At 35.3% G+C, this 14743-nt stretch overlaps 1 pseudogene; it reads right to left on the reverse strand.

The window, feature by feature from the left end:
• Positions 1-1709: 1709 nt before the first annotated feature.
• Positions 1710-2184, reverse strand: LOC101085126 (annotated as a pseudogene).
• Positions 2185-14743: the final 12559 nt, after the last annotated feature.

Here is a 14743-nt window from a genome sequence, read left to right on the forward strand (position 1 = left end):
AGGAAGAGCATTAGATTGTCCCACATTTCCCTCACAGCAACATTCAATGCCATTCAGATGAATAACAACTAAACAATTTGATTAAAAAAAATGTCAACCCAAGGATGTCACATCCAGCCAAACAATCCTTCAAATTGTAAAATACAATAATTTATATGCACAGATTTTCTGAACTTTTCTGAGAAAACTATCAGAGGGTGAAGTTCAGACCACCAAATGGTGAATAAAGAACCTACAGCAAAGAGACCATGTGAGTACTATATATAAATGTTTGATTACAACCAAAATACATAGAAAAACATTTACATAGTACTTCCTTTGTACTAGGCACTGCCCTAAATTCTTGACCTATATTACCTGCAGATATTAATTAGGGTGACTAATGAAAATGTAAATATGGCATGCCTTCACAATTTACACTTATGCCTTACAATTTAAAGGTGGGACTTAGAGAAGGTTTGCAGTTTACCTTGTATAAATATTGGGATCAAATGACTTAATTCCAATCTGAAGTAAACCATGTATCAGAATATTAATTGATTTAAACATATAAAAGTAAATACTATAAAAGATAATACTGACTAAATCTGGATGGAATGAGGGGAGGGTAAGAAAAAAATATAGGAGAATGCTATAATCATTGTATAGAGGTATGATGGTCATCGTTTTTAAAATACCAGGCTTAAAGTAAGATATAAAATAATAAAAGAAATTCCTATAATAAAAATGAAAAAAATTAAGTATTTTTAATTACAAATATACATACCAAACAAAGAAAAAAGACTACATACTGACTTTTTAAAAACCATAAAAACAGAAAATGCACATAAAATATAGTCAGAACTAAGGGATGACATAAGTTCATATTTATGAATATGGTTTAAAAGAAAAGACAAAGATTTATCAAAAGAAAAAGATTTTCAGATTGGATCACAAAGTAAAACCTAACTCTGTGCCAAGTACATGAGATATACCTAAATCCTAAATGAAAGTTAGAAAATCCATGTAAGTATACCATGAATATCAGGCAAATGCAAATAAACAAAAGCAAGGATTTTATGTTATCAAAAATGGCAGCATAGCTTGTTACAGAACAATTTTTGCTTTGAGTATAACTAAAATGTAAGAATCACACACACATACACTCACATGCACACATACATACACACACAGAAAATCTGTTTTGAAGCCCTGGAGAGCGAGACATAGAGATCTCAGAGAGGATCAAAGATACCATAAAGAAGGGTGATAAAAAGAGAAAATCCAATATTCAGTACTATTTTTCTATTTGACTTTTGTTAGTTTGCAGGCTGCAGCTGAGAAAGTGAGAAGCTCAACAAAGTCTCCAGTAGTCTTTGAGAATTTGGAAACAAAAATTGGACTTTGGGATCTTCTAGAAAGAGAGATCTGATATGTAATCCAGGCTTTCAAATGATATTCCTGATGGGACACACTGTATAAAGAATAAGGGAGAAACACAAATAGACCAACCCTCCTAAAGAATGAGGCCTAGTCTAGAAAAGTTTCAATGCCTCATTGGCTTAAGGTGATCTGCCTTCAGCCTATTTGCCTAAAACAAAATGAATCCTCTTTTGAGGAAGATAGCATCATCCAGAACTTCAGATTATCCCTATAACTCTCCATTTATTTATTTTTTGTTTGTATTGTTTTACAGTCTTGAGGTCTTTTGTATTTCTTGCACGTATTTTTTACATGAATTCATGCCAAGAGTTCACAGGGAGCAGCTCAGGTTCCTTTCCACTGGTTCTCACAAAATGTTCTTCTCTGGGTGGAGCAAGCTGGCACTTCAGTTGAACCCAACTGCCTTTCTCTTTGGCTTCCTTCTTTTTCTGATCATTTTCCTTCACACGCTTCAAGAAGCTATCTCGGTTCTTTGAACACTTAATATTCTCAATAGGTACATTAATTCTCTTGGCAAAAATCTTGCCCTTCATTTGTTTACAACAATGCCAACAGCATGCTGGGTAACATTGTAGACTCTTCCATTTTGCCATAACATTTGTGGGATGTTCCTTTTTGAAAAGTGCCCATTACCTTGATGTCTACAATATCACTTTTCTTGTAGACTCACATGTATATGACCAAAGGAACAACTCCATGTTTTCTAAAAGGCCTAGAGAACATATCATGGCTGCCTCTCCTCTTTCCTTTTGTGTTGGTCATTTTGGCAAGTTACTGGAAGATGGCAGTTCTGTATGAAAAAGCCCTATAAATTTTCACTGAAAATGCCTGTCCTTGGAATGCCTGAGTGGCTCAGTCAGTTAAGTGTCCAACTTTGGCTCAGGTGATGATCTCATGGTTTGTGAGTTCAAGTCCCACGTCAGAGTCTGTGCTGACAGCTTAGAGCCTGGAACCTGCTTCAGATTCTCTGTCTCCCTCTCTCTCTGTCCCTACGCCCACTTGCACTCTGTCTCTTTCTCAAAAAGAAAGAAACATAAAAAAAAGAAAAGAAAACATTTAAAATGTCTGTACTTTCATGAAAAAAATTAACAGGCAGATATGAAGACAGACCATGTGAAAAAAAAAAGGCAAGAGGAAAAACAACTAATAGAAACAGAACCACAACACAGATATTGAAGTTACCAGATGCAAATGTAGGCTGACTGTGCACTTTTAACAGGATTTAAAAGAGTATGTCAAGCCTTTATACTCTCAATTTACAACTAAGAGAAAAAGATAAATTACAAAAACTACCTTTGAAGAGGCATCCTAGAGCTATGGAAGCTATGAGGGTGAAATGGCCCTAAATTACATAGAGGTAATTATTAGTCACCTCACTCAGAGGTGAGGAGATAAATAGTGGCTGAGTTTGTTTGTTTTTTATGGGGGATTTGCCAGTTCTTGATATGGGGTGAGGTGTGTAGCTTGCCCAGACAGAGGGCAATAGTTAAAAGAAGGAGAAAGCAAGGTGGTCTTTGGCAGTCGTTGGGGGTAGAGAGACAATATTGAAGGCTTGAGGTCTGCAGGTACATAACCATTTGCCACAGAAGACATTTGCTATATTCTAAGACTACATAAAAAGCTGTAATCTAAACTAAAAACTTTTGCAATTCAAAGTGAAATCTATAGCAGTCTCATACTTAAGAAACAAAGACCTGAAAACAGAAAAAGCAAGAAATGAAAGCCATAGATGTGGTATATTGACACTGAGGATCAACAGCCCTTTTTACTAACCAATTCTGAGTATAGCAAAGAGTTGAGAAACCAGACTTCTGGCAGACCATTACAACTGGGATAAAATCATTGGATGATTATAAGTTATTTATACAATCTGGGGGAAAAATGTCCTCACATACTGTTTAGTAGTTGCCAAGAGAAAAATGCTATTTATACAGTGAAAAAAACCTGACTTGGCCTTAACAAAGTGACTAAAGTCAACCTCATCAACAACATAGAAAAGAAATATTGTGTGCCTCTAGAAATGATATGTGAAGAAGGACACAGCATTACTTATATAGTATTCCTTCCAGGATAGTCATAATCTGAATCTAATCATGGAAAAAATAGCAGACAACCTAAATGATGGACTTTCTACAAAACATGTGACATGTATTCTTTAAAGAAGTCACTTCATGAAAGACAAAATGTTGTGTCAGTCCCAGCCTATTGATAGTGATGTTTTTGGCTAGGCATGCCTGAGGCTCTCATCTGGATTCAGTATTTACTTGTAGTGAGCCCCACATACATTTCTCCCAACACTGCAGGGCTAATGTTGACTGGCCCTAGACTTGCCCTTGTGGTTCTTATTATTACCATAGGACACAGCTCAGCAAAACCACCAGGGAACTTTGAAAAATAAGATGTTTTACTCATAGGTTCTGGAAGATAGGCAGCAAGCCTGAGGGTCAAACAGTGAGGTCACAGGTAGAGAGAGAGAGAGAGGGAAGGAGCATGGAGCGGGGGTTCTGCTTTAATTAAGGTCTGAGGACAGAGTAACTGCAGTTCCAGGGGTTCACTCTTTATTGGTGAATTTAAAGCACAAGAACGGAAATTTGGGTCAAGGAAGGGAAATGTGAGGTCACTTTAAGTGGTCAGTGTTCTATGTTACCATGGTTCTAAAATGGGAACATTATGGATAGGGGTGACCTGGTACCTTATCTAGTTGTTTTACTAGTAGCTGTGCCATACAGCTGGCAATGGTTTAATCAGAATGAACGTCTTTGAAATAGATGCCTCAGCAATCAAAAGCTTAATGTCAGGCACTTACATTGTAATAGAAAAAGCTACATAAAGAAAGATTTAGAAACTTTTAAATTAAAAGAGATTAAAGACATATGACAAGTAAATGCATTCATGACTCTCCATAGGATATTTGATCAGAAAAAAAATTCTATAAAAGACAACATTGAGAAATAGGTGAAATAGTTTTGTATTCATGTTTAATATTTCTGAACTTAATATTTGTGCCATTTTTTATGTAAGAAAATATCCTTTTTCTTAGGAAACATCACTGAAGTATTTGGGGTGACAGGTCATGAGAGCTGACACTCCCAAATGTTTCAGCTGACATGTAATATGTGTGCATGCATGTGTGTGTAGAGAAGAAGGTGTGGCAAAATATTAACAATGGTCACTCTAGGTAAGTGTGCATGGGAGTTCATTATACTATTCTTAAAATTTTCTTGCATTAAATATTTTTTTAATTAAAAAATTTTTTTTAAGTTTATTTATGTTGTGAGAGAGAGTGTGAAGGGTAGGGACAAAGGGGAGAGAGAGAATCCCAAGCAGGCTCTGCACTGTCCATGCAGAGCCGATGTGATACTAGGACTCATGTGACCTGAGCTGAAACCAAGAATAGGATGTTTAACCAACTGAGCCACTCAGGTGCCCCTTGCATTAATTTTTTTCAATAAAAGTTTTAAAAAAAGAGCATGAAGAAACTCTGGAGAGCTATGTTATAAGAACAGAAGCAAACCAGAGGTAGCCTTCGTCATACCATTTAGGTGAGATTACACTCATTTTGGTAACCCAGCTCCATCACTGATTGGAGAGTAATGATTTTCTCATAGACCTGCACTACAAAAGATCTTAAATCTTCAGGCAGCAGGAATGTGATACTCAATAAAAATTTGGATAAGGGGAACCTGAGTGGCTCAGTGTTCAACTCTTAATTTCAGCTGAGATCATGATCTCATGGTTCATGAGTTCAAGTCCCCTCCCCACCCCTCCCCCCCACCATGTCAGCCTGCACTGTCAGCACAGACCTGCTTGGGATTCTCTCTCTGCCCCTCCCCTGCTTGTGCTCTCTTTCTTTCTCTCTAAATAAATAAATAATTTAAAACATTGAATCTATCCAAAAAACAAAGAGTGCTAGAAATTAAATAAAGGAGAGGAAATCATTTTTTTTCTTATTTTTAATTGCTGTAAAACTCAATTAATTCTCCAAGATAGGGACTAGCAAACTTTTTTTAAATAACAAATACTTTTCAGCTTTGTGGGCCAAATGGACATTGTTGCAATTACTCAACTCTGCCTTTGTAATACTTAAACAGCCATAGAAAACATGTAACAGATAAGTGTAGCTCTGTTCCAATAAAGCTTCACCCTTTCATCAACAGTCGGTAATTTTGATCTCTTTGTGGTTTCCCTAAGGTGCCACACTGCCTCATTCTTCCACGTGTTAGCTTTGTTCCCTTTTCTGGTACACATTACCTACCTATACTATTGACCTTCTGAACCTTTATCTATTCTTCAAGACTCATTTCAGATGTTACCTCTTTTAAGGACTGTTTTCCAAAACTTTTATTCCTAATAGGCAGAGTTGGTTTTCTTATCTGTATGATTCCATAGAATTTATACATCCTGGCTGTACCTCTGACTTGATTTGTAACACTTGGAAGGTATTTAATATCCCTAAATCTCAGTATTCTCATCTATAGGATAATAATAATACCTAAATTACAAGGCTTTTCTGAGAATGTTTATGCATTACTTAACAAAGAGACTGGGCCAGAGAAAGCATTTAAACATATAAAATGATGTATAATAATATTGTGATGATGATAATTATTCCTCTGTCATTCTACTTAGTGATAGATAATATTGTCCAGAAGTAAATTTTATTTTGTTTTGCAATACTGTTATAAAATATGCTTCATTAGAAACTGTGTAAAAGAAAGTTATAATAACGTGATTAGGTATATTCGGATTTTTTTGTTATTTTAATAGCAATAAAATGTACTAAATCAGAAGAACACGTCTTAGTCAGTAAGATATATGAAGAGGCAGGTAAGATAAGGAAGGATAAATGTTACAGTCTCTGTAATTTCTCAACCACCAAAGTGAAGTAAGCCAAGAACTTAGCTGGAAGGCGACCAAATGAAGCAGAGTCCAAATGAGCTCGTCAGCTGTAAACCTTGATTGCACTAGACACGAGGCCCTGTTCACACCAAGGAGCACAGCAACTAGTGAGGTACAGAATATGCTTGACTAATGCCACCTCAAGAGAGCAACCAGATTAAAGTTTGGAAGGGATATGGAGTAGAGGTGATGAGAGTCGAGTGGTGAATAAAAGTGAACAATAAAATGCATGCTTGGGAATATATTGGGTGTGTGATGTGTCTACACATTCGTTAGCTGTTTTTTTTCAAGACCAGCATAAGTAAAATGAATATGGAGACATGAGTTGCCTCATCTCTGAATAGCTCTGCTTAAAAACTTAAAAATCCCTAATTAGGGGCACCTGGGTGGCGCAGTCAGTTAAGCGTCTGACTTCAGCCAGGTCACGATCTCGCGGTCCGTGAGTTCGAGCCCCGCGTCGGGCTCTGGGCTGATGGCTCAGAGCCTGGAGCCTGTTTCCGATTCTGTGTCTCCCTCTCTCTCTGCCCCTCCCCCGTTCATGCTCTGTCTCTCTCTGTCCCAAAAATAAATAAAAGTTGAAAAAAATCCCTAATTATATAATTATGAAAGAGAAGATAAAATATTTTCCCCCTTTCTTCTCTTAACAGATTTAAAAAGTAATTGTATACAATAGTATGTATATTGGGCCTATAAATTTATGTAAATAAATGTAATATTGGACCTATAACATTAAAATGTGATATGTTTGCCAATAACAGCACAATGGAGGCAGATAGGAACAAAGCTGAATTGAACTTAACTACATACTATTGGATTTGTAATAATTACTGATGTAATATATAACATTATAGATGTAACAATAATACCAGAAAAGAGGGAGAAATAGAATAGTTTTATAGGAGTCATATGTTTCTAGATCTTACTGGAATCAAGCCAGTATAAAGCTAAAGCTAACTCTGTAAGTTAAGATATATATGGTAAGCCCTGGAGCAACCAGTAATATATGTGTGTGCGTATGTACATATATAGATAAATAAACAGATATAGATAGATAGATACAGTAAAAAATCATTAAATAAGTTTAAATGCTTCTTTGGAAAATACTTAAAACCAAAGAAAGCAGTAAAGTGAAATAAAGGAACAAAAAGCCATGAGATACATAGAAAACCAAAAGTAAAATGGAAGATGTAAATCCAACTATATCAGTAATAACATTAAGTGTGAATGAATTAAACAATAAAATAAAAATGCAGAGACTGTCATTTAAAAAAATTTTTAAAAAACACGTTGGGGTGCCTGGATGGCACAGGTGGTTGAGTGATTCTTGATTTGGGCTCAGCTCATGATCCTAGGGTCATGGGATCAAGCCTCACATCTCTCAACATGGAGTTCTGCTTAACATCCTCTCTCTCGGGGCACCTGGGTATCTTAGTTGGTTGAGTGTCTGACTCTTGATTTCAGCTCAGGTCATGATCTCATGGTTGTGAGTTGAGTCCAGTGTTGGGTTCTGTGCTGACAGTGTGAAGCCTGCTTGGGTTTCTCTCTTTCCCCCACTCTCTCCCTCTGGCCCTCCTCTGCTCATGCTTCCTGTCCCTCCCTTTTCCTCCTCCCTCCCCCAAAAAAAGATTCTCTCTCTCTCTCTCCCCCTGCCTTCTCCTCTGCTTGTGCACATTCTCTCTCCCTAAAAAATTAAAAATAAATTAAAAATAAATTCTAAAAAACCCTAATCTACATACTGTCTATAGGAGAAATACTTGAGACATGAATATTTATAGCAGCATTAGTCATAATAGTCAAATGGTGGAAACAACCTACATATCCATCAACTGATGATGGATACAAAAAATGTGCTGTGTCCATACAATGGAATATTATTAAACATAAAAATGAATGAAGTAATGTTGTGCTACAACATGGGTGAACCTTAAAAACCTTGTGAAATAAGCCAGTCACAAAAAAAAACACATATTGTGTATGAAATAGCCAGAATAAGGAAGTCTAAAGAAACACAAAGTAGATTAGATTGCTTAGGAAGGGGAATGAGGTAGAGAGATGAGGGATGGTATCTCAAGGATAGAGTGTTTCTTTTTAATGTCATGAAAAGTTTCTCAAGTTGACTGTGGTGATCATGATTGCACATATCTGTGAGTGAATATACTAAAAAGCATTAAATTGTACACTTTAAGGGGGTGAATTATATGGTATGTGATTTATAATTTAACAAAATTATTTAAAAAAATAATAGAAGGAGGTACAGAAAAATGAGTGAGATAAAATTGAGAAATTCAAGGAAAGAACACCATTAAACCTAATTCAGAATATTATTTTGTCCAGAACTAAGAAATATTTCATAGTTTCTTTTTGAGAAAGAATGAAAAATTAGTATCAGAATCCCAGTGTATAAAAATATGCAATCCACTATGTTCATTTTAGGTAATTAAATTTATAGGGCTAAAAAATAAAAGCACAATGACAATACACAATATTTCTTAGGCATATTTATGTATACAATAAAAGTAGAAGAAAATTTAGGGTACATAGTTCATGTTGGGGAGGTATTTCTTTCCCCAGACCTTACAGGTTCAAGTCTAGGGACATCCAGACTAAGACTGCTTATCTTTCTCTACCCACTCACTATTTTTCCCAAAGGAAACAGGAGATAGTTACCTAGTTGGTGATTTGAGGAGAAAGATTTGTACTTACTCTGCTTCCCCCTCTCTCCTTTCTCCTGAGATCTGCCTGTGTCAGAAAGAATGACCATTTGCTCTCTCTTATGTGGTAGGTTGACTCCATTTTTTTTTTTGTCAGAAAAGTTCCACTTGGGAGTGCTAGAAAATCATATGGCCAGATCTAAAACTGGTGGCTCTTTCATTTGCTTCTGTCTGATTTCTGTGTTTGTCTTTTATGTGGTTCTGAACTCAGCTGGAGGAAAGGATGTTGCTTGTTGAACCCTTTCAAAAGCCAGCAGTTAACAACAGAGTTACCTGCTACTCAGCAGCATGAGCCTGCCAGCTTAGTATTCTCAGAAGAGGAGTAAGAGTTTTCTCATTTCAGTCAATAACACCAGAAAATCTGAGACTCACCTTCCTTATTAAAACTGACAAAAGAGGAGTGCCTGGGTGGCTCAGTTTAAACAATTCTAAATGCTTATTCTTTCATTCTGTATTAATCTCACAGACAGGTGAAACTGGGCCCACACTGTCCTATGGACCACTCTTTGAGTACCACTGATCTAAGCCACTATTTGATTTACTTTTATCATGAAGTTAGTTTTGCCTTGGTGGTAATGAAATATATCTATTCTTGAGTTTAACCTGCTTTGACCTTTGTGTTTCTTCCTTTAAAGTATTTCAGCCTGGTTTTTCTTTTCCAGTTTTGTGTTATGCTCTGAACTTTTTTTTCTCCTGTCTCTCCTGTCCTGCTTTTCACATCAGATTTCAAAAGAAAATGGCACCTCTTTCCTTCTCTTGATAGATGACAGCATCCCTGAGATCAAACTTATCTAACAAGTAATATTCACAGATGATCTTTTTCCCTCAATTTCTACCTCTATCTCCCTCTCCCTTCTTCCTTTCCTTAACAAATAGTAATTGAAATGTCTACTCTGTACCAGGAACTACAGATTCACTGATAAGACAACCCAGGTCTTTCTCCTCGTGGTGCTCAATGTCTACTAGGAAAGCACTGTTTGAGCAAGTAATTTATTACTTCGAAAAGGGATAAGTTCTACAAAGGAGAAATAGAGGCTACTTTGACAGGGTTAGCATGCATGATGAGACCTGCTAACCTATATAATTCTAGAAGACAAAAGGTTACAATTAGTTTTAAGAAATGAATTATGTTTATACGTGCCATCTTTAAAATGAAAGTATATCTTTTCAAAATGACATTTTTAATTTTAAAAGTCTGAAATGAGTGATTTCTTAAAAGTAATTTCAATTGGCTCACTTTAAGGAGCTGAGAACAGTAATCTAATTATCAAAAAAGATCTCTTAGCCCAAAGGATTTTTAAAATCAGATTATAACCTGATTTATACTCAAACACATTGATATTTTTTGTTTGTATTTTTAAGATAAATAAATATCTATAACTGTTTTAGTTTCAGTAGCATGACCTTCCCAACTCAATTCATCTATTACTATTAATTTAAAAATACCTATTGTTGATCATTTCAATGATTAAACATATTGTCAATATTTACCTTTTTAAAATTTTTATGCTTCAATTTAGTTTGATGGTTTGAAATTTTTTGCAATTTACTTCTTTCTTTAAAGTCATTCTTGCACAAAAATAGCAACTCTAAATTTTTACTCGCCTATGTTGATATGGAAAAACAAGGATAATTTTATCCAGATATAAAGCAAACATCTTATATTATCCAATTATTCCAACATGGAATATTTCATAAATGTAGCCTATCTTAAATTGTTATCTAATTATTCCTGCTCTTACTCTCTTTCTCAAGAAGTAGTAAAATTTCAGAAAAATTTTGGTGATTGATAGGGAGAGAAAATATTATCTAATATAACCACTGAAAAGCCATCAGCAAATAATAGTACAAATGGGCAAAGTAATTGCTCTCCTGCTATTGAAAATGACTGTCCTTAGAAAAACCTCATAGTTTCTCTTGATCTTATTAACAAGGTAGAGAAACGATAGCTAGCAACACAGAATGATGATGGCAAGAATCCCAAGTGCAGCTTGGTGCAGTATTGATGAACCTTTGCATCATTTTGAGGTATTCTACACAGAAAAATACAAATAAATATATTCTTCAGAAAACTACCAACTGTGTTTTATATAAGATTGCTATCACCCAACAAGAAGTAAAAGGTAAATGTCTATGACCATGTATGTGCGTGTATATTTATGTGTGATCTATATCTGTTTTTGTAAAAACATAGAGATATATTTATAAATCAGGCTTCTGAAGTGTTTTAAAACACTAACTTCGAATAAGTCCTACCCAAGTTTTAAAAATGACTCCTTGAAAAATCAAACTTTCTGTTAATTTTTATGAATACAGTCTTGGATCCTGGAGGTTACAGTTTGATGCTGGATCAGTTTGGAAGAATGAAACTCACTTTTGTTGCAAAGTATAGAAAGTAGACTACCAAAACCAGTCAGCAGAAGCTGATTTCTTTGCTACCATCTGTGCTGACAAAAACCATGTAATCCCCCTCTCGGTCAATCAATTTAAATATTTGTTCAGTAGTAAGTGTTCTGGAACTACAGTCCTGAGAACATAATTATTAACCTTATTGATACTTATGTCTATTCTTTCTTTTAACGGATATATTTTATGCAGTGCCTCCAAGTTGGTAAGGTACTTTTTTTTAACCTCCTGGGAGTTCAGAGAAATGTCAAGAAAACCTGAAAGAGTGGAGTGTTTCTTCAGCTGAGGAAATATACTTTCCATCATGACTTTGCTGTAATGTTGTTTATTACATAGGAAGTGTCCTCAGATGAACTGGTGAAAAGGGCTTATTTCTCCTAGATTACAAAGTCAGACTGCATTTATTTTAAGCTACTACATCATTAGCTTTCATGCAAGTGTTGTGTAAAACACAGTGAAAATATATTTAAAAACTCATATTGGCAGTAAGCAATTAAATTTTTGAGTGAAACTTTAAAAATAAAATTTTCTACTATAGTAAAACATTCATATGTAGTCTCTATTCTCTCTGCATTCACTTTTCATATTCATGGGATTTCACCTTTGATCTCTTTCTCAGGTATTTCATGTGCTAACTGACTTCACATTTCCTTCCATCTCTCTGTTTTGAGTTTTTCTCAACTATATAACCTGTAAAAAATATAGATTTTTAAAAAAAATTTCTTGAACTACACCACTGTAAGCCTACCTGTAGACCCCATAAAATCCCCTATTAATATATATAGTCAGCTGGGTCTGCAAATAATGAATATGCTTCTGGATACTCCGGGCTCACTGGAGTAGGTGCATCATGACTGATTCACAGGTGAGTAGTATTGGCTCTGTTAGGAACAGTATATCAGAGTGTACACAAACTCATAGCTTAAAGGAGATACAAATAAACAGAGGCTGGAAAAGGTTGGGACCAGAGCCATCATGATGCCATGGTTAGCCATCTCTGGTAAGCCATGGTTAGCACATCTGGTAAGCAATTGTAGTCCATGAACCCTGTAAAATTGTAAACGTGGCCTGTTGAGCATAAGGGCCTTTTATATCTGACATTATATTGACCAGGCTCTTGCTATTCCCTCCAGAGAGGCCCTTCACCCTGCTCTGTAAACAGAGAAGGAAGTCAGAGGCCTGCTCTTGCATGCAGGCGGTCGGCAGCTCACCCTGAACTTGCTTCAGCCAGAGCACACTCAGGCGTCATGGTCAGTGGATATCTTGGAGCTTCAAAGGTGAGTCCACTGCTCAAAAGGAGACATTTCGATGACCCAGGATTCCTGGCAGATTTTATTTCAGTTGCTGGAAAGTTCTCAAAAATGCTCAAAAGCCCTCCAGCTGCCCAGAGAGTCTGAAATGCATGCAGTGGGTCTCCCAGACAAAGCTTTAGAAAGCTGCTAGCACCACAGATCCAACACAGCCTCTGCATCTTGATTTCACTAGAACAGATGTTATCTGCAAGCAATTAACATACTTGTCATCACCAGTGAAACAGATACAGAATTCTTCGTTTTTTTTTAATGCACCCTAAAGAAAAGTGTTTGTACATAAAACAAAATGTTCACATTAGTATTAAAATAATATTCAGTGAAGAAAGTTGCATGTGTCAGTTTTTCAGTTTTTTCTATTTTTTTTGTAAAAAAGATACTGTAATAATTTTTAGAAAACTGTGAGGTAATAAATGTCACCAGCAATATAAATATTTGTGACAACTCCCTATTCGATTAAAGCGGTATCTATTTGTGATTAATTTGTATCTTCATATCTTGGCTGATAGAATTTGCCATTTGGTATATTTTCCTCTACGTTAACATTCCCAAAATTCTTTGGTTTTATAGATTATGGAAAATAATGGGATTTGCTTTATAATAACAATACAAATGTGTTGACCAAAACATAACCCTTAAGATTGGTACAAGTGAAAACTTTGGTAAAATTCAATGTGTAAATATCCTAGTGGTAAAAGCAAAAACAAAACAGAAATTTTAAGCTCTTGAGTTGTTCCAAAAGGAAAAATCAAAAAGAAAACAAAAAACTCAAATAGCATAATTCCTTTGTATTATGCAATTATACTCTTAACACCAACTCAATTTCTTATAGGCTGATTCTGTAACATGACAGTCCTGAATTATCTTTCATCATAAAATTCATAGTTTTCATTTAGTATTCATACCCTCACACTTTTTTAATTAGTGAAAACTGAAAGGCTGGATTTCTAGCATTTCAACTTCTGATCACAAATATTTCTGCAGAGGTTAAATTCATTTTTTTCTTCCATATTCCTTTTAAGAAATTTTGTAAAATTTGAAGACAATGTTTCTGCTATACTGACAGCTTAACTGGTCTGAAAATACAAGATAATATCACCTAAGCAAACGCTATGACTGATACATTCATTCTGAACAGAGGTACCTATAATATTTGAAGTGAATGAATATTCACTACCACTAACTGGAAGGCAGATGTGGGATAGTAAAAGATCACTGAATTAGTGCCTAATATTCTAGGTCACTCTCATAGGTCTGCAATGTACTAACCAATGACCTTGAAAATGGCTTATCATTTTTTTATCTGTAAAATGATGACCTTCTTAACTGACTGTGAATTAATGTAGATAATTTATATGAAAGCACTATAAATCATGGAACATTATATAATGAAAATAACATTTTAATCATAGAATATTTTACAAAACATATTCTCAATAAGTACCTGGTAGAGAGTATTGCCAACTCTATTAGGTGATGAGAGCCAAAGCACTCCGTTGGTTTTTGACGCTTCCCCTCCAACAGGAAGTGTTTACTTTGGTCAGCTTTAATAGTAGATAAATAGCAAATAAAGAAACTGATAATCCTTCCTGTATCATACAAATGATTGCTAACGCTCTTCGTCCAGTATTTTCTTTCTCTGACTTTATCTGAGGCCTCATGACCTTAGGTCCTGTTCAAGTGCTCAGTGTTTGTTGGAAAATTAAATCTTTTGGTTTGTCATTTCCACAGCACTCATTAGGTACTTTACTGCCTAAGACAAGGCTACCTTATATTTTACATTTTTAACTGATTTCCATTAGTTATATCAGAATCCCCTTGTGGTTTCTCATTCTTTCTGCATAGTCTCAACATCTATCAAACTGCCTAGTAAGAAATAATTAATTGAATGTCTGCTAATATTAATTATTTAAAATCACTAAAATCAGAACCTGGATACTGTGGGTGAGCTTTTGTCTAAATGACAATTCATCCACTTGTGAAATCCACTTTTTT

The sequence above is a fragment of the Felis catus genome, chromosome B2, assembly GCF_018350175.1.
Source record: "Felis catus isolate Fca126 chromosome B2, F.catus_Fca126_mat1.0, whole genome shotgun sequence".
NCBI classification, from domain to species: domain Eukaryota; kingdom Metazoa; phylum Chordata; class Mammalia; order Carnivora; family Felidae; genus Felis; species Felis catus.